At 40.3% G+C, this 21,718-nt stretch overlaps 1 protein-coding gene and 1 pseudogene across 23 annotated transcripts in view; one reads left to right on the top strand and one right to left on the bottom strand.

Moving 5' to 3' along the window:
- TMCC1 (transmembrane and coiled-coil domain family 1) overlaps positions 1-21,718 on the bottom strand; it is a 261,462-nt gene that overhangs the window by 226,697 nt on the left and 13,047 nt on the right. For 9 of the 23 annotated variants that reach the window (XM_074404122.1, XM_074404126.1, XM_074404121.1 and 6 more), the window contains exon 3: positions 16,334-16,431. The exons of the other annotated variants lie outside the window; for them this stretch is intronic. The gene's annotated coding sequence lies outside the window, so the exon portion shown is untranslated. The remainder of the gene's footprint in view (positions 1-16,333; positions 16,432-21,718) is intronic. 23 annotated transcript variants of the gene reach the window in all.
- On the top strand, positions 8,468-8,614 carry LOC120367293 (U2 spliceosomal RNA; annotated as a pseudogene).

The raw sequence follows: 21,718 nt of genomic DNA, 5'->3' as shown, positions 1-21,718 counted from the left end.
CATTTTATCAATGTAAAACTAGCCCCTCTGCACCTTGGATTAAGATTTTATTAGAAAAGCTTTTTAGGTTTTTTGGGTTTTTTTTTTTTGAGATGGAGTTTCACTCTTGTTGCCCAGACTGCAATGTAATGGTGCAATCTCTACTCACTGCCATCTCCACCTCCCCGGTTCAAGCAATTCTTCTGCCTCAGCCTCCAGAGTAGCTGGGATTACAGGAATGTGCTACCATGCCCAGCTAATTTTCTATTTTTAGTAGAGACGGGGTTTCTCCATGTTGGTCAGGCTGGTCTTGAACTTCCAACCTCAGGTGATCCGCCCACCTCAGCCTCCCAAAGTACTGGGATTACAGGCGTGAGCCACCAAGCGCAACAGGAAGGCACTGTTAACACAATTTTGCTATATCCATTTCTAAAAGGCTGAAGACCTTACTCTCTACAGCTAAGACTTCATTATCACAGAGTTTAATATTCAATTCTGGTGAAACCTAAAAAATGTTGAAAGTTGTTTTCATTGTCCTCTCCCTATGAATAAAGCACTCAAAGTGTTCAAAAATAAAATATTGACTGGAAAGAGACATAGGAAATTACTGGGGGGGATAAAAATGTTCTATACCTTTACTATATTCATGGTTATACTGTATACATACACTGTTGTATGCATATGTAACAATTCATTGAGCCATATATACATCTTTGATCTGTGGATCAAAAGATCTGGAAATTATACCTCAATTTTAAATAATGAATTTTTTTAGTGTTCCAACAAACTACCTTATTATCCCAAAGACTGTCATATAAGAGTATAATTTTAGCTCCTTTTAGTAAAAAGAATCAGGCATGGAGAAGTAAAGAAGTTTACTTTGGTACCTCAAAAACCAAGAAGAAAAACAAGGCTACTAACTCTGTTCTATAAACTTCATGCCTCCATAGAAATTGAATCTTGAGATTATTCTACTGGGAAGGAGAAAAGAAAAAGAGGAAAAGGGTAGAATAAAAGAGTAACGGGAAAAAGAACACAACCAATCCTCATTCAACAAGTCACCTAAAAAGGCCAGGCAGGGTGGCTCACTCCTATAATCCCAGCACTTTGGGAGGCCGAGGCAGGTGGATCACGAGGTCAGGAGTTTGATACCAGCCTGAACTACATGGTGAAACCCCATCTCTACTAAAAATACAAACATTAGCTAGGCGTGGTGGTGCATGCCTGTAATCCCAACTACTCAGGAGGCTGAGGCAGGAGAATTGCTTGAACCCAGGAGGCAGAGGTTACAGTGAGCCAAGATCATGCCATTGCACTCCAGCCTGGGCAACACAGTGAGACTCCATCTAAAAAAAAAAAAAAAAGTCACCCAGAATAAGGCTAAAAAAATGTAAGAACCAAATCAACATCCTCTCCATTCCCAGTATGCCCCCAAACACCACGTCCTTGTTCTCAAAAGAGAAAATTATTTTATCTAGAACTAGTTGTGAAATAATGTAAAAGAAGTTATCACGGTCATGCTCCCTCTAAAAACTATCACAGTGCTACCACCTTTTGCATCCTTGTGCATTTTGTAAAAGAGTTCTAAGCCATTATATTTTTATATTTATATTTTTACTTTTATTCTTTACATGTCAGTATGTCTACAGAGAGAAGGTTAGGAGCCCATATAGGACTCAACAGACTGATACAAAGTATGGCTCTTATTTCATAGTCACAAAATTTTAAAGTGAACTAGATCTGAGCAGTCAATTATCCACTTAATAAAGAAACTAAATCCTAAAATGGTTAAGAGACTTGCATAAGATCTTACAGCTTAACAAGAAGAGTCAAATCAAAGCTGATCTAGCCTTCTATTCACCACACCACACTTATAGCTATGCCCAGTTAGAAACTAGACAGTTACCTTATCTAAAGTGATAATTACACTCAGGAAAAAAAAATATTTATATTATTCAAATTCTCATACCCATTTGTTCCACAGAATCAGTCTTTTTATAAATTTACAAAAATTATAACTACTGGCTGGGCACGGTGGCTCACACCTATAATCCCAGCACTCTGGGAGGCTGAGGCAGGCAGATCACTTGAGCCTAAGATCAAGACCAGCCTGGGCCACATAGCAAGACCCCATCTCTAGTGAAAATACAAAAAACTACCCTGTAGGAGAATCACCTAAGCCCAGGAAAACAAGACTACAAAAAGCTGAGATCACACCACTGCATTCCAGCCTGGGAGATGAGAGTCAGATGCTGTCCCACAAAACAAACAAAAAAGAATTTTAACTGTCAACTACAGTTATGGTCAGTACCTTCCTTTTTTCTGTAGTAAAATTCCCTTGGTAAACTGATTAAATACCAAAAGGTTATTTGGTAAATAAAAAGGAAAGGCAAACAGAGGGGAATAGTTTTAAAGAATATGTTTAGCAACCAAAGACATTAATACAGTCATTTATCCATTTGGCAAACTTTGAAATGCCCACCAAGTGTCCAATCACTATACTGGACCCAACAAACATAAAAGATACAGGAGATTTTGGTCTAGATAGGGAAAAGTGAACACCATAAAGTGTTAAGAGCCACAATGGGAAACCTGGGGTTCTGTGGAAGCCCAGAGAAACAGCATCTATCTCAATTTGGAGGGTCAAGGAAGGCAGACTAGCTGCCTACACTCCCAAACATTAAGATTTACTCCAGAAAGCTCAGGCTTATCCTTTTTTTGAAATTTTTTCCTGTAGCAGTCCAAGGTGCAACTGGGTTTACTGCAATCTCTTGCCTCCCAGGCTCAAAAGATCTTCCCACCTCAGCCTTCCATTGGGAGTATAGGTACACCACACCACACCAATTTTTTTTTTTTTTAAATAGACATGGGGTTTTGCCATGTCGCCCAGGCTAGTTTCAAACTCCTGGGCTCAAGTGACCAGCCTGCCTCAGCCTCCCAAAGTACTGGGATTGCAGGCGTGAGCTACCACTCCTGGCATCCTTGCACTTCTTAAAATAAGGATGTATTATGTTTATAACCAGAAAAAATATGGATGGCTAACAAAATAGCACAAAGAGGATAGGAAGAAAATGATGGAAGCTTCAACTATAAGGTTTGTTAAGAGCAGAAAATTGATCTTATTTACCACTGTATCACTAATTCCTTGTACAGTGCCTGGTTCATAATAGGTACTTAATAAATGTCAGAATAAACAAATGAATGAGTGAATAAATGAACACTCTGAAGGCTCAGTGGGGAAGAAACATTTCAGAAGTAAAAAGGAAAGAAATTAAAAATAACCCCAAGTTTTGTAGACTGGTTGGAGAAATGAATGATGAGCCATTAATCAAGGTAAGTAAAACTCGAGGAGGTATAGGTATATGGGAATGCAAAGATATCACTGCAAAATGCCAATGAATTTGGTAGAAGACATACTAAGTTTCAGGAACCAGCAGGACCTCAAAATGCAGATGTCCAGCAGACAGCAGGAAGTGCAGGCTGAATGCGCAAATCTGAGTGTCATTTACATGAAGTTTGTATCAGAGACCACAGCTATCATATACCATAGTGTATGGACTCTCACTGCTCTTAATCAACAACATAATAAGATATGCAGATCAAAATGGACTATACCCACTATTCTGGGTGCCCTGACACCCAATCTGACCTTTATCCCAGATTTCTAAACTTACGATTATGAAATAAATACACATTATGCTTTGGACACTTCACCTCTCATGTGTTTCCTAATGGTATACAAAGACCCACAGCTGTATTATATGCATACGTATTTTTTTCTTTTTTCTTTTTTTGAGACAGAGTTTTGTTCTTGTTGCCCAGGCTGGAGTGCAATGGTGTGATCTCGGCACACTACAACCTCTGCGTCCCAGGATCAAGTGATACTCCTGCCTCAGCCTCCTGAGTAGCTGGGGTTTCATGTTGGTCAGGCTGGTTTCAAACTCCCAACTTCAGGCAATCCACCTGCCTCGGCCTCCCAAAGTGCTGGGACTGTAGGCGTAAGCCACCGTGTCTGGCCATATTTTGTATTTTCACTATTTGCTACAGAATTCTTGGCTCACAAATCCAGGGAAGAAAATAAATTCAATAAATTTGACATTATTTACCATAAAGATGCAAAATGTATATACTGGTTTTATTCACTAAAAACGGGCAAATTATCACAAAATAATGGTTTGTCACATGCTACTGATTTTTTAAAGTTCCAGTTTGAAACCTGAAATACTTTTGAAAAAAAAGTCTTGAGAAAGCATTCTTGGCCGGGCGCGGTGGCTCAAGCCTGTAATCCCAGCACTTTGGGAGGCCGAGGCGGGTGGATCACGAGGTCAAGAGATCGAGACCATCCTGGTCAACATGGTGAAACCCCGTCTCTACTAAAAATACAAAAAATTAGCTGGGCATGGTGGTGTGTGCCTGTAATCCCAGCTACTCAGGAGGCTGAGGCAGGAGAATTGCCTGAACCCAGGAGGCGGAGGTTGCGGTGAGCCGAGATCACGCCATTGCACTCCAGCCTGGGTAACAAGAGTGAAACTCCATCTCAAAAAAAAAAAAAAAAAAAGAGAGAGAGAAAGCATTCTTTATCAACAATGTTTTTATATTTATTCTCACTATAGGACAGAAAAAAAATTTTTTTTATTCCTGTTTCACCTAATTCCAAGATTACAACATCATGATCCTTCCAACCATCCTCACCTACACAAGTCTCATTCCTGTACAATTCATCCTACCTCTGAGTTAAATAAAAAAAAAAAAAAAAAAAAAAGAATCGGTTCATTTCCTTTGTTTCAACTCTACCTCCCAAAGTCCACTCTTCATACCTTAAACTGATCTTACTCAAAACTAAGCTTCTATTTCCAAAAGGTCAACAAATGGGTGGGCCTAGTCTCACAAACACAGAAACACAAAGGTACAATTCATGTATCTCCATGCTTTCATTCATGTTATTTTTCATACTTACAATGATAGCCTTCTTCTTCAACATTCCAAATAGATAACACAGATCAAATCTTCCTCTACTCACTTCAGCAGTCACCTATTCTTTTCCTTCTTTCTATTTCTGTAATATAAACCTTATGGCCTTAGTTAGTTTTCATGTTTTCCTCTTACACAGTGGAAAGTAAGTTTCTTGAAGTGCCATCTCAAATCTAAATTCCTTAACAATACTTTAAGTATTCAGTAAATACTAACTCAGTGTTAAGTTTAAGTCTGTCTCCAAATAAATAAATATCTAGTCCCAACCTGGTAGGGGTAGAAAATATGGCATAACTCTACCAGAGTTAAGAAAGAACATATAGCCAAGCAAATAACTGAAGCCACAGAACGTGGCTTATTTCACAACATTTCCCAGTTCAGCCTATCTGGTGAATGCATTTGCTTATTTTCAAGTAACTGACTTTAATGCCATAGCAGAAATAAGTTTTTAAAAAATAAGACCAGAATGAACTGAGTAGACCAGAATGAACTGAGTCACTGAATCAGAGATAAGAAAGAAGCGATTCTAAAGATAAAAAAGGAGACTCCAGGTCACACAGATAGTTGGTGGCATACAAACACTAGAACAGAGGCTTCTAATTTCTAGAAGAGTAACAGGTATTTATTGGGTGCCTATATGTGCCAAGAACTCTGCTACACATTATGTTAGACTAGTACTCACTCTTGTACATCAAGATACTTCCCACAGATGTTCTAAAACATCTAAAATATTAATTTAAGGCTTACATTCTAAGGAAATTCCAGTGTTAGCAGAAGACAATACCCACATCTCTAACAAATGTATTAAAATTGGTAGGCAGAGAGAAAAAAAAAATACAAGCAGGAAAGAATGTGGAATTCCAAACAATTTACTCTTCCTTTTCCGGCTATGAAAATTCACATGCTATTGTTTACCAATAAAGAGATTAAGACCACCAAAAGGCATTTCTACCAAATTTCATGACTCAATAATTTAGGAAAAAAGAACATTATTCCTGTCAGAAAAAAATGATCTGTTTTTGTCATATCACAGTACAGAATTAACTCTGCCATGGGATTAGAGAACAGCCATCTGAGAACAAATGCCTAAGCAAAAAAAGAAACAATACTGGAATTTGATAAAGACCCCTCAGGAATATGGTATTTAGCTGCTTTTTTTTTTTTTTCTTTTCTTTTCTTTTGAGATGGAGTCTTGCTCTGTCACCCAGGTTGTAGTGCAAAGGCGCAATTTTGGTTCACAGCAACCTCCATCTCTGAGGTTCAAGTGATTCTCCTGCCTTAGTCTCCCAAGGAGCTGGGATTACAGGCAGGCACCACCATGCCCAGGTAATTTTTGTATTTTTAGTAGAGATGGGATTTCACCATGTTAGCCAGGCTGGTCCTTGTACTCCTGATCTCAAGTGATAACACCCACCTTGGCCTCCCAAAGTGCTGGGATTACAGGTGTGAGCCACCATGCCCAGCCTAGCTGTTTCAATGGAATTTTTCATCAAAGGATCTCAAAACAAATGTTACTGACATTATCAATAATCAAATCGGTGACACTATGGCTAAAGAAAGAAATGTATCAATGACCTAAAGCAGGCATCCCCAAACTTTTTACACAGGGGGCCAGTTCACTGTCCCTCAGACCGTTGGAGGGCCGCCACATACTGTGCTCCTCTCACTGACCACCAGTGAAAGAGGTGCCCCTTCCTGAAGTGTGGCGGGGGGATGAATGGCCTCAGGGGGCCACATGCAGCCTGCGGGCCGCAGCTTGGGGACACCTGACCTAAAGAATTCAGTACTGATATTCTGAAAGCCAGCCCTCTGTTTAAAAACAAAATCTAGTTTTGTGTGCAGTAGTGTACACAAAGAAATGTGTGCATAAAGTAGTGTACATAATTAACATACATATTTGGTCTTTGTCCCTGATTCCCAACAGAGCTCCTAAAACCCTTAGGTTTTCCTCAGTAATAGTAGTACTTTTTGTTATTCATAACATGTTACTTTCAACCACACCTGAGTTTATGCTAATTAGGTGACTCTTGGTGGGCCTCTAGATAGCTTCAGGGTAGGGCTGGTTGCCAAGGGAGCCAACCAAGTGATTAGAGTATTGGTACTTTTAGTCCTCCACTTCTCAACCTCTGGGGAAGAGAACTAGGGACTAAACCATAGGGTTTGGAATGATTGCCGGGTAGTGAATACATGGAGGTGCTGGGAGGGTGTTATGCCCAGAGAGGACATGAAAGCCCCACACCCCTCCCCTATAGCTTGCCCTATGTGTTTATTTCATTTAGCTGTTCCTGAGTTGCACCCTTTATAATAAACTGGTAAACGTAAGAAAAGTGTTATCCTGAGTTCTATGAGTCTTTCCAGTGAGGAAGGGGTCATGGGAACCCTGAATTTATAGCCAAGCCAGACAGAAGTATGGGTGACCCAAGACTTGTGACTAGTATCCAAAGTAGGGGCAGTCTTTTAGGACTGAGCCCTTTCGTTTATGAGAATCTGACACTAACTCCAGGTAGATGGTACTAGAATTGAATGGAATTGTTGAACACTCATTGTTGGAGAACTGAAGAATTCGTGAATTAGATGTGGTATGGAAAAAGCCCCATAGGTAGTAATTCTTAGGCTTTATTTGTAAAGCTTGATGATACACATGTATTTGTTGATGTAACCTCCCAACTTACCTTGCTGCACATGTACAATTAGAAAACCCAAAAATGTAAGCAATACTGTCGAAACTAGTTGCTACTAAAAATAACTGGCATTAAGTTTATGCCATCTATGTGCCAGGCATTAAGCTCAGCATAAATTATTTGCAGTGTACAAAACTCTGATACTGTTCTCAACAAAAGAGACAATTAAATCTCATAAATGTCCCACTATACACAGTAAGTAGCAGAGTTAGGAACTAAAGCTAGTTAACACACAAATCCCTGCCAACTTTTACACTACAGCAACCTTTACTTTTTATCATTTAGTGTAAATTATAAACTTTAACAATCCTTGAGAACAGCATCCTCAAAATGTTCTTGAAAGACTAATCTTAAAAAATTCTCTCAAATAAAAATAAAATAGAAATCGCATGTACATACCTAGTACTCTACTCGTCTACACATTTTTTAAGAACTGCCTTTTTTTTTTTTTTTTTAGCATTATACTCCTGCTGACTGACAAACATGTCATTTTTTTTCTCCTCCAGTTAGTAAGGAACTAAAGTCATCAAGACATTACATTCTCTTCAGTACGAATATCAGCAATGAGGAAGGAAAAAGGTCACTAAAAATCACAAAATCTCTGATGGTAGTTTTATGTGGGATCGGTGGTGATATCCCTCCCCTTTATCATTTTTATTGCTATGTGATTCTTCTCTTTCTTCTTTACTAGTCTGGCTATTTTGTTGATCTTTTCAAAAAGGCAGCTCCTGGATCCACTGATTTTTTGAAGGGTTTTTCGTGTCTCTTATCTCCTTCAGTTCTGCTCTGGTCTTAGTTACTCCTTGTCTTCTGCTAGCTTTTGAATTTGTGTGCTTATCGCTTCTCGGCCTTTTGGCTAAGATCAAGTGTTGAATTTGTGTGCTCTTGCTTCTCTAGTTCTTTTTTTTTTTTTAAGAGTCTTGCTCCGTTGCCAGGTGCCATGCTGGAGTGCAGTGGCACGATCTCAGCTCACTGCAACCTCTGCCTCCCAGGTTCAAGCAATTCTCCTGCCTCAGCCTCCTGAGTAGCTTGGACTACAGGTGTACACCACCATGCCCAGCTAATTTTTGTATTTTTAGTAGAGACGGGGTTTCACCATGTTGGCCAGGATGGTCTCGATCTCCTGACCTCGTGATCCACCTGCCTCGGCCTCCCAAAGTGCTGGGATTACAGGTGTGAGCCACTGCGCCCGGCCTCTAGTTGTTTTAATTGTGATGTTAGGGTGTCGATTTTAGATCTTTCCTGCTTTCTCTTGTGGGCATTTAGTGCTATAAATTTCCCTCTATACACATTTCCCTTTAAATATGTCCCAGAGATTCTGGTACATTGTATCTTTGCTCTCATTGGTTTCAAAGAACATATTTATTTCTGCCTTAATTTCATTATTTACCCAGTAGTTATTCAGGAAGAGGTTGTTCAGTTTCCACGTAGTTGTGCGGTTTTGCGTTTAAGAAACTCATTCAAATCCTGAGTTCTAATTTGACTGCACAGTGGTCTGAGACACTGTTATGATTCCCATTCTTTTGCATTTGCTGAGAAGTGTGTAGACTAAAGTACGATGCGGTGCTGAGAAGAATGTATATTCTGGTGATTTGGGGTGGAGAGTTCTGTAGATGTCTATTAGGTCCGCTTGGTCCAGAGCTGAATTCAAGTCTTGGATATCCTTGCTAATTTTTTTCTTTTTCTTTTTTTTTTTTTTTTTTGAGATGGAGTCTTGCTCTTGTCACCCACGCTGGAGTGCAATGCAACAATTTTGGCTCACTGCAACCTCTGCCTCCCAGGTTCAAGTGATTCTCCTGCCTCCGCCTCCCAAGTAGCTGGGATTACAGGTGCTTACCACCAGGCTAGTTTTTGTATTTTTAGTAGAGACGAGGTTTCACCATGTTGGCCAGGCTGGTCTTGAACTCCTGACCTCGTGATCTGCCCACCATGGCCTCCCAAAGTGCTGGGATTACAGGCATGAGCCACTGCACCTGGCCATCCTTGTTAGTTTTCTATCTCATTGATCTGTCTAATATTGATAGTGGGGTGTTAAAGTCTTCCACTATTACTGTGTGGAAGTCTAAGTCTCTTTGTAGGTCCTAAGAACTTGCTTTATGAATCTGAGTGCTCTAAATATTGGGTGCCTACTTAGGATAGTTAGTTCTTCTTGTTGCATTGATCCCTTTACCATTATGTAATGCCTTTGTCTCTTTTGATCTTCATTGGTTTAAAGTCCATTTTATCAGAGACTAGAATTGCAATCCCTGCTTTTTTTTTTTTTGCTCTCCATTTGCTTGGTAAATATTCCCCCACCCCTTTATTTTGAGGCTGTGTGTGTCTTTGCACATGAGATGGGTCACCTAAATACAGCACACCAATGGGTCTTGACTCTTTATCCAATTTGCCAGTCTGTGTCTTTAATTGGGGCATTTAGCCCGTTTACATTTAAGGTTAATATTGTTACATGTGAATTTGATTCTGTCATTATGATGCCAGCTGGTTATTTTGCCCATTAGTTGATGCAGTTTCTTCATAGCATTGATGGTCTTTACAATTTGGTATATTTTTGAAGTGGTTGGTACCAGTTGCTCCTTTCCATGTTTAGTGCTTTCTTCAGGAGCTCTTGTAAGACAGGACTGGTGGTGACAAAATCTCTCAGCATTTGCTTGTCTGTAAAGGATTTTATTTCTCCTTCACTTATGAAGCTTAGTTTGGATATGAAATTAGGGGCTGAAAATTCTTTTAAGAATGTTGAATATCGGTCCCCACTCTCTTCTGGTTTGTAGGGTTTCTACAGAAAGATCTGCTGTTAGTCTGATGGACTTCCCTTTGCAGGTAACCTGACCTTTCTCTCTCCCTGCCCTTAACATTTTTTCCTTCATTTCAACCTTGGTGAATCTGACAGTTGTGTCCTGGGGTTGCTCTTCTCGAGGAGTATCTTTGTGGTGTTCTCTGTATTTCTTGAACTTGAATGTTGGCCTGCCTTGCTAGGTTGGGAAAGTTCTCCTGGATAATATCCTGAAGAGTGTTTTCCAACTTGGTTCCATTCTCCCTGTCACTTTCAGGTATACCAGTCAAATGTAGATTTGGTCTTTTCATATAGTCCCATATTTCTTGGAGACTTTGTTCGTTTCTTTTCTCTTTTTTTCTCTAATCTTGTCTTCTTGCTTTATTTCATTGAGTTGATCTTCAATCTCTGATATCCTTACTTCCACTTGATTGATTCAGCTATTGATACTTGTGTATGCTTCACGAAGTTCTCATGCTGTGTTTTTCAGGTCATTTATGTTCTTCTCTAAACTGGTTATTCTAGTTAGCAATTCATTCAAACACCTCTATGCAAATAAACTAGAAAATCTAGAAGAAATTGATAAATTCCTGGACACATACACCCTCCCAAGACTAAACCAGGAAGAAGCCGAATCCCTCAATAGACCAATAACAAGTTCTGAAATTGAGGCAGTAATTAATAGTCTACCAAACAAAAAAGTCCAGGACCAGACGAATTCACATCTGAATTCTACCAGAGGTACAAAGAGAAAGAGGCAGTCCATCCTAACTCATTTTATGAGGCCAGCGTCATCCTGGTACCAAAACCTGGCACAGACACAGCAAAAAAAGAAAATTTCAGGCCAATATCCCTGATGAACATAGATGCAAAAATCCTCAATAAAATACTGGCAAATCAAATCCAGCAGCACGTCAAAAAGCTTATCCACCACAATCAAGTCAACTTCATCCCTGGGATGCAAGGTTGGTTCACCATATGCAAACTAATAAACATAATCCATCACATAAACAGAACCAATGACAAAAACCACAATTATCTCAACACATGCAGAAAAGGCCTTCAACAAAATGCAAGAGCCCTTCATGCTAAAAACTCTCAACAAACTAGGTACTGACAGAATGTATCTCAAAATAGTAAGAGCTATTTTTATGACAAACCCACAGCCACTATCATACTGAATGGGCAAAAACTGGAAACATTCCCTTTGAAAACCAGCATAAGACAAAGATGCCCTCTCTTACCACTCCTATTCAAAATAATATGGGAAGTTCTGGCCAGAGCAATCAGGCAAGAGAAATAAAGAAAGAATATTCAATTAGGAAAAGAGGAAGTCAAATTGTCTCTGTTTGCAAACGACATGATTGTATATTTAGAAAACCCCACTGTCTCAGCCCAAAATCTCCTTAAGCTGATAAACAACTTCAGCAAAGTCTCAGGATACAAACTCAATGTGCAAAAATCACGAGCATTCCTATACACCAATAACAGACAGAGAGCCAAATCATGAGTGAACTCCCATTCACAATTGCTACAAAGAGAGTAAAATACCTAGGAATACAACTTACAAGGGATATGAAGGACCTCTTCAAGGAGGACTACACCACTGCTCAAGGAAATAAGAGAGGACACAATCAAATAGAAAAACATTACATGCTCATAGACAGGAAGAATCAATATCGTGAAAATGGACACACTGCCCAACGTAATTTATATATTCAATGCCATCCCCATCAAGCTACCACTGAATTGTAAAACACTACTTTAAATTTCATATGGAACCAAAAAAGAGCCCACATAGCCAAGACAATCCTAAGCAAACGAACAAAGTTGGAGGCATCACACTACCTGACTTCAAACTGCACTACAAGGCTACAGTAATCAAAACAGCATGGTACTGGTACCAAAACAGACATACAGACCAATGGAACAGAACAGAGGCCTCAAAAATACCACCACACATCTGCAACCATCTGATCTTTCACAAACCTGACAAAAACAAGCAATGGAAAATGGATTCCCTATTTAATAAATGGTGTTGGGAAAACTGGCTAGCCATATGCAGAAAGCTGAAACTGGATCCCTTCCTTATACCTTATACAAAAATTAACTCAAGATGGATTAAAGACTTAAACGTAAGATGTAAAAACATAAAAACCCTAGAAGAAAACCTAGTCAATACCATTCAGGACATAGGCATGGGCAAAGACTTCAAGACTAAAACACCAAAAGCAATGGCAACAAAAGCCAAAATAGACAAATGGGATCTAACTAAACTAAAGAGCTTCTGCAGAGCAAAAGAAACTATCATCAGAGTGATCAGGTGACCTATAAAATGGGAGAAAATTTTTGCAATCTATCCATCTGACAAAGGGCTAATATCCAGAATCTAAAAGAACTTAAACAGTTTTATAAGAAAAAAACAACCCTATCAAAATGTAGGTGAAGGATATGAAATATGAACAGATACTTCTCAAAAGAAGGTATTTATGCAGCCAACAAACATATGAAAAAAGGCTCATCTTCACTGGTCATTAAAGAAACGCAAGTCAAAACCACATTGAGATACCACCTCACGCCAGTTAAATAGCAATCATTAAAAAGTCAGGAAACAACAGATGCTAGAGAGAATGTGGAGAAACAGAAATGCTTTTCACTGTTGGTGGGAGTGTAAATTAGTTCAACCATTGTGGAAGACAGTGCAGCAATTCCTCAAAGATCTAGAACTAGAAATACCATTGACCCAGCAATCCCATTACTGGGTATATACCCAAAGGATTATAAATCATTCTACTATAAAGACACATGCACATGTATGTTTACTGCAGCACTGTTTACAGTAGCAAAGACTTGGAACCAGCCTAAACGCCCGTCAATAATAGACTGGATAAAGAAAATGTAGCACATATACACCATGGAATACTATGCAACCACAAAAAAAGAATAAGTCATGTCCTTTGCAGGACATGGATGAAGCCAGAAACCATCATTCTCAGCAAACTAACATAAGAACAGAAAACCAAACACTGCATGTTTTCATTCATAAGTGGGAGTTGAACAAAGAGAACACTTGGGACACAGGGAGGGGAACATCACACACCAGGAACTGTTGGGGAGTGGGGGCCTAGGGGAGGGATAGCATTGGGAGATATGCCTAATGTAGATGACAGGCTGATGGGTGCAGCAAACCACCATGGCACGTGTATACCTATGTAACAAGTCTGCATGTTCTGCATATGTACCCCAGAACTTAAAGTATAATTTAAAAAAATAAAATTGACCATCTTAAAGTATACCATTCGGTGGCATTAAGTACATTTCCAGTGTTTTGCAACCACCTCTATCTAGTTCCAAAATATTTTCATCATCCTAAATAAAACCCCGAAAATATTAAAAAAAAAAAAAAAAAAGAAAAAAGAAATCAGAAACTCTTAAGAGCTGGGAGGAACAAGAGAGATCATATAGTCTAAACTCTTGCAGGAACACCTTCTGTGATATCGCCAATCATCCAGTCATACTTGACTATCTTTAATGACAGAGACCTCACAACTTAGTCTACTTCATTTTAGCACAGATATTATGTTAGAAAAGTCTTCGCCTTAATGGAATAAGATCCACCTCTGCAGCAGATTTTACCTACTGTATGTTTTCTGGAGCAATATAGATATGGAGTCTATTCCTTATTTAAAACAACTTCTCAATATATTTGGATAGTTATGTTTCCAAGTATTATCTTCAGTAGCAAAATCCTAATTCTTCATAGACTGCTGATTGTAAAATGATTCCAACTAAAGTCTTCAGAGAAAAATTTTTAAATATTTGTTTAAAATTTAATTACATCGGCCGGGCGCGGTGGCTCACGCCTGTAATCCCAGCACTTTGGGAGGCCGAGGCGGGTGGATCACAAGGTCAAGAGATCAAGACCATCCTGGTCAACATGGTGAAATCCCGTCTCTACTAAAAATACAAAAAAATTAGCTGGGCATGGTGGTGCGTGCCTGTAATCCCAGCTACTCAGGAGGCTGAGGCAGGAGAATTGCCTGAACCCAGGAGGCGGAGGTTGTGGTGAGCAGAGATCGCGCCATTGCACTCCAGCCTGGGTAACAAGAGCGAAACTCCGTCTCCAAAAAAAAAAAAAAAAAAGAATTTAATTACATCTACCTCTTCTTCAGAGCACCAGTATTCACTGCAGCATTATCTGTAACATCAAAAGTGCTAGACACAGTTGTCAATCCAACAGCCATTTCTCTCTTCTTCCTCATTAACCAGAACTCACACTTTGTTCAAGATAGTAATGACTGGTTTCAGGTAACAGAGCTATTATATTCTCTTTCCTAGACACACTTGGGGTCAGGGGTAGCAATACAACTCCCGATGAAATGTAAGGAGACATTACATAGGGAAGTGCACTCAAAAGCATGGTCTGCTGACCCCATAGCAACAGCAGTACATGGGAACTTAACAGAGATACAAATTCTCAGGCCCTACTCCAACCCTATGGATTTCAGAATCTCTGGAAGTAGATTCCACAAATATGCAATATGAACTGTATTTTAACAAGCTCCGCAAGCAATTCTATGTAGACTAAAGTTCACAAAGCACTGTTTAGGAGACTTTTGGGATTTTTTTTTTTCTTCCCATGTAAAATGGCAGCACCTTCCCAGTTTAAAAAAAAAAAAAAAAAAAGTTTTTGAATGCAGTTGGTTGTGCTGCTTGGAGCTGAGGCAGCCATGCTGCAACCACAAGGTGACACAGGGAGGCTAAAAAGCCAACATAATGAGGAAAACAAAGGTGAGGGGAAAAAATCTGAGTCCTAAATATTGCTGAGCTACTGAACTAGTGCTGAATTACCTATCTCCTTGCTTTTGTTTATGTAAGACAATTAAATGTTTTTACAGCTCAAGTCACTGTTAGATTTCCCGGTTTTTTTAAGGTATTATTTCCATAATTTACAACTGAATGTATCCTAATGATACACATTTTGTCTACCCATGGAAATTTTTTTTTTTTTTTGGAGACAGAGTCTTGCTCTTGTCCAGGCTGGAGTGCAGTGGTGCAATCTTGGCTCACTGCAATCTCAGCCTCCCAGGTTCAAGCAATTTCTCCCATCTCAGCCTCCTGAGCAGTTGGGATTACAGGTGCCCACCACCACACCCAGCTAATTTTTATATTTTTAGTAGAGACAGGGTTTTGCCGTGTTGGCCAGGCTGGTCTTGAACTCCTGACCTCAGGTGATCTGTCTGCTTTGGCCTCCCAAAGAGCTAGGATTACAAGGGTTGAGAGCCACCGCACCTGACCTTTCCTTGGAAATTAATGGAGCTTTAATTCTAGTGGAAATGACACAGCAGATTAGGGACAAGACTTGTTAGTGGTCTCAAGACTAACACTGGTTATTTTAATGCAGTGTGGGCATATGGAAAACTCAAAAGAAATAAAATCACAGGAAATACATAACATGGGACAGGATAAAGCTGAAAAAAACTGACACAAGTTGGCCAAGTGCAGTGGCTCACACCTATAATCCCACTACTTTCGGAGGCAGAAATGGGAGGACTGCTTAAGGCCAGGAGTTTGAGATCAACCTGGGCAACCCAGCAACCTGTCTCTATGAAAAATTTTTAAAATTAACCAGGCGTGGTGGTGCATGCCTGTAGTCCCAGCTACTCGAGAGGCTAAGAGAATCCCTTGAGCCCAGGAAGCCGAGGCTGCAGTTAGCTATGATCACATGCACCACTGCACTCCAGCAGAGGTGACAGAGTGACACCATGTCTCTAAAAAATAAAAGTAAAAAAAAAGTTTAAAAATACTGTTTTTTAATGACACAAGCTTGTAAGTAGCATAAGGTTAATCCCTGGTCCACAATGCTTGGAACCAGAGGGGGTTTAGATTTCAAATTTTTTTTCACATTTTAAAATATTTGCATTATACATACCAGGTGAACATCCCAAATCCAAGCAGCATTTCCTTTGAGTGTTATGTTGGCACCCAAAAGGTTTCAGATTTTGGATTTTCAAATTTGGGATCCTCACCCTATAATTTATGAGGAAAAAAAAAAGCAAGGTATAGATTTGCTTGAATAGCAGACCTCTATCTGAGTTTTTTATAAATATATTTGTACGTATATACACACATATGTACATAAAATTTCTGGAAGGAGACAGAAAAAGAGGTAAAAATGATTGTTTCTAAGGAGGAGAACTGAGGACCAGTAATCAGGGATTAAAGTGAGACTTTCATTTCTATTTCTTCAACATCTGTATATTCCCATTCAAAATGAATTTAAAATAAAAATTTTAAAAGTTTCTTTTAGATTCATATTACACATAAGAGAATTCTAAAAGTGGGTCAAAGCTAATATTTCTACAAAGTACCTAAAAATTATTGTTTGACTACCAGCACCTGGCATAATGCCTTGCCTATAATACATTCTCTAATGTCTTCTGACTCAATTTACTATGGAATCAATTCCACCAGCTGCCATTTATGGCATCTAAGAATCTAAAAAATAGAGGCTAGAACTGAGCACAGTCGTTCACACCTGTAATCCCTGCACTTTGAGAAGCTGAGCTGGGAGGACTGCTTGAGCCCAGGAGTTCAAGACCAGCCTTGTCAACACAGCAACACCTTATTTCTACAAAAAAACAAAATAAATTAAAAGTAAATAAAAGGTAGAGGGCAGGTACAGTGGCTCATGTCCATAATCCCAACACTTCGCAAGGCTGAGCTGGGAGGACTGCTTGAGACTGGCAACATACCAAGACCCCATCTCTACAAAAAATACAAAAATTAGCTGGGTATGGTGGTGCACACCTGTAGTCCTAGGTACTTGGGAGGGTGAGGTGGGACAATCGCTTGAGCCCAGAAGTTTGAAGCTGCAGTGAGCTATGATTGCACAACTGTGTTCCAGCTGAGCAACAGAGTAAGGCTCTATCTCTTTTTAAAAAAAGAAAAACAAGTAAAACAAATAAAAAGTAGAAAATAAACTTCATATATATGAAGTTTCCTTTGAGTGTTATGTTACTTCTCTTAATAATCAAAGTCTGTCAGATAATTGCTGACCTCTGTTTTCCTTATTCTCCACAGTATTTGAGTGCTGCCTTAAGTTGTCAGAAAGGAAAACAGCTCACAACAACCTTCTTCAGGTTTTCCATAGGCCCACACTGCATAAGATGACCAACACTAGACGCAGGCATGGTGGTCCATCTGTAGTCACAGCTACTCAGGATCTTAGGTCCTAGGAGGATCACCTGAGCCCAGTAGTTCATACAGCCTGAGTAATACAGCAAGAAGAAGGGGGGGAGGGGGGAGGAGGGAGAGGGAGGCGGAGGAGGAGGGGGAGGAGGAGGGGGAGGAGGAGGGGGAGGAGGAGGGGGAGGAGGAGGGGGAGGAGGAGGGGGAGGAGGAGGGGGAGGAGGTGGGGAGGAGGCGGGGGAGGAGGCGGGGGAGGAGGAGGGGGAGGAGGGGGAGGAGGAGGGGGAGGAGGAGAAGAGGAGAGGAGGAGGAGGAGGAGGAGGAGGAGGAGGAGGAGCAGCAGCAGCAGCAGGAGCAGCAGGAGCAGCAGCAGGAGCAGCAGCAGGAGCAGCAGCAGCAGCAGCAGCAGCAGCAGCCGCCGCCGCCGCCGCCGCCGCCGCCGCCGCCGCCGCCGCCGCCGCCGCCAGGCTCTGTCACTCACTCCTGTAATCCCAGCACTGTGGGAGGCTGAAGTGGGTGGATCACCTGAGGTCAGGAGTTTGAGACCAGCCAAGCCAATATGGAGAAACACTGCCTCTACTAAAAATAAAAAATAAAAAAATGAGCCAGCTGTGGTAGCAGGCGCCTGTAATCCCAGCTACTGGGGAGGCTGAGGCAGGAGAATTGCTTGAACCCCGGAAGCAGAGGTTGCAGTCAGCCAAGATCATACCACTGCACTCCAGCATGGGCAGCAGAGCAAGCTCCGTCTCAAAGCAAAACAAAAAAAAAACACCAACAAACAAAAAAAAAGATTACCTACACCAATGTGAGACCACGAACAAGTCTTGGCCCCAATCTGCTACTTCATTTCAACTAAAACATCAACTCCATTAGGGTAGAAGCTTTTATCCACTGTATCTTAAACACCTACAACAGAGCCAACAAATATGAAAGTATTCAATAAATTTTTTTAAAATAAATGAAGAAAAAGAAGTCTTCCATAAAAGCCAAGACTAAGTTACATCTAACCACACCCATACACTTTGGTTCTTTATATGCTCATCTGGCTGAGGATGCTACACAAACTAGATACATTTACTCAAGAAGAACAAACAAGGCTGGGTAAGGTGGCTCACGCCTGTAACCCCAGCACTTTGGGAGGCCAAGGCGGGTGGATCACCTGAGGTCAGGAGTGCAAGACCAGCCTGACCAACATGGAGATTAGCCGGGCATGGTAGCACATGCCTGTAATCCCAGCTACTCAGGAGGCTGAGGCAGGAAAATCACTTGAATCCGGAAGGCAGAGGTTGTGGTGGGCCGAGATTGCACGACTACACTCCAGCCTAGGCAACAAGGGCAAATTCCATCTCAAAAAAAAGAAGAATAAATAGGAGCATGAAGAGGTTCTTTTCATAAGCCCCACTGACAGAACAAAGACTATATTTAAAGTGTTTTTCAGCCCTATAACCTAAGAAAGAAGAGTGACTAATGCTAATTAGCTCCTAGCCAATCCTTACATTTTTTCTTTTTCATAAAAATTGCTAAGGACAATTTTTAAAATCCTGAAGGCATGAATCAAAAATTTAGGGGCCAGGTTTGGTGGCTCATGCCTATAATCTCAGCATTTTCGAAGGCTGAGGCAGGGGGATTGCTTGAAGCCAAGAGTTTGAGACCAGCCTAGGCAACATACAGAGACATTCATCCCTACAGAAAAGAAAATAAATAAAAATTTAAAAAATAAACTCTGAAGATTCCCTCAAAGTAAATTTCCCAATATTACTTTAAATGAATAATCAAGCCAGTTGTTAATAATATTACTTAAATATCATAAATCTTCTCCTGCCAAAAACATCTACCTAGAATTACAGATTTTAATCTGCGTACCCAGTCTCATCAGCATTTAGGAAATGTTTTGCATTTGTAAAGACAACATCTCCAATCAGACTTTAACCCCCAACTTCAACACTAAAACTACTCTTTATCAAGGTTACCAATAATTGCCACATTGTTAAATCAAATAGTTAATTCTCAGCCCTCATCTCAAATATAGTATTTGACACAGCTGATCACTCTCTATTCCTTGAAATGCTTTCCTCATTAGATTCCAAGATACTCTCTAACCTAGTTTTCATCTTACCTCTCTGACTACTGCTATTAAGTCATCTTTGATGTTTCCTTCTCATCTCCCGAACCTCTAAACCAGGCATCCCCAAACTACAGCCCACGGGCTGCATGCGGCCCTCTGAGGCCATTTGTCCGGCCCCCCGCCGTACTTCAGGAAGGGGTACCTCTTTCATTGGTGGTCAGTGAGAGGAGCACAGTATGTGGCAGCCCTCCAATGGTCTGAGGGACAGTGAACTGGCCCCCTGTGTAAAAAGTTTGGGGACGCCTACTCTAAACTCTGGAGTTAATTAAGTTCTTCAACTGTTTCTTACTTCCATCTCTACTCAGAGATCTCATCCAGCTTTCGGGACTTAAATATAATGTTTTAACAATACCCAGAGGTGTATGTCCAGCAGATCCTTCTCTCCTGAATTCCAGATTCATAAACCCAACTGTCTACCCAACAACTCTAAGACTTAATAGGCATCTTTAATTTACATCTAAAACGGAGCTTCTGTTACTTCTCCTGGAAACCTGTTCCTCTTTCAGTCCTCCATCTCAATAAATGACAACAGCAACCTTCCAGAAACTCAGTACAAAAACCTTAACTCTTTCCTTTCTTCCACAGCACATATCCAATCGGCAAAACTTGCTGACTCTACTTGAAAAATATATCCAGAATCAGACCATGTGTTCCTACAGTCATTGCTACTCTCTAGCACAAACCACATTTTCTCTCACCTTGATAACAATAATAGTCTCCAAACTAGTATTTCGGCTTTGTCCTTACCCAATCCACCACTATCTACTCAGCAGCCAGAGAAATGAAAATGTCAAAATATAAATCTGATCATGTCACCCCCACTGCTCAAATGCTCTAAAAACTTCCTATTTTGCTCAGTGTAAAAGCTAAAGTCCTACAAAGACCACCAACAGCAGCAGCACCTGGGGGCTTATTAGTAATAGGCCCTATCCCAGACCTATGAGACTAGAATCTGAATTTTAATAAGAACCATGATAATTCATGTGTGCATTAAAGTTTGAAAAGCACTTCCATAAAGCACCACCAAGTAAGGACTCACCCTCACCATTCCTCAGGCAAGCTTCTGTCTCAGGACCTGTACACTATGATTCACTATGCCTAGAATGCTCTTCTCATGTATGTGTGTGGCTCACTCCTTTACCTCTTTCAAGTCCTTACTCAAATGTCACCTTCTGTGTGAATCCATCTGTGAACACTCAACCCCTTCCCCTCAATACATTCTATTACTCCTTTCCTTTTACTTTTCTCATTAGAATTTGTCATCATAAATTTAAAAACTGCATTTATGCATTATTTATTTATTTCAGGCCAGGCATGGTGCCTCATGCCTGTAATCCCTGCATTTTGGGAGGCCAAGGTAAAAGGATCACTGCACTTAAGAGTTCAAGACCAGCATGGGCAACATAGTGAAACCCCCATCTGTATAAAATATAAAAATATTAGCTGGTCACAGTGGCATACACCTGCAGTCCCACCTACTTGGGACACTGGCATAGGGGGACTCTTTGTACCCAGGAGTGTGAGATTGCTGTGAGCTATGACTACACCCTTGCACTCCAGCCTGGGCTACAGAGCAAGACATTGTCTCAAAAAAAAAACCAAAAAGTTTTCAGAGAGAAAAACTGAGTATTCTGAGTGAAAAGAACAGATATACCTAACTGTCTATAATGCAATAACAATCCTTTACATTGATAAAAATCTTTCGCATAGATTTTCTCATCTGATTCTCAATAACCCCATGAGCTGTGTAAAGCAAGTAACAGTAAGACCATTTTAAAGGTGAGAAAGCAAACATACTTTAACTCTCAAAGTATGGAATAAAGTCAAACCTGGGACTGAAGTCTCAATTTTTAGTTCAAAACTCTACAATATCACACCTCCTCTTGCCAATGAAAGTGAACCAGACTATGAAATCATATAGCCATAATATTATGCTAAGGGTACTAAACTTTCCTAATCCATCCAGTGTCTATGCAGAATGAGAACAAACGCAGTTCACCG

Source organism: Saimiri boliviensis, chromosome 8 (assembly GCF_048565385.1).
Source record: "Saimiri boliviensis isolate mSaiBol1 chromosome 8, mSaiBol1.pri, whole genome shotgun sequence".
Lineage (NCBI taxonomy): Eukaryota > Metazoa > Chordata > Mammalia > Primates > Cebidae > Saimiri > Saimiri boliviensis.
This window is presented reverse-complemented; position numbering and strand designations above follow the sequence as displayed.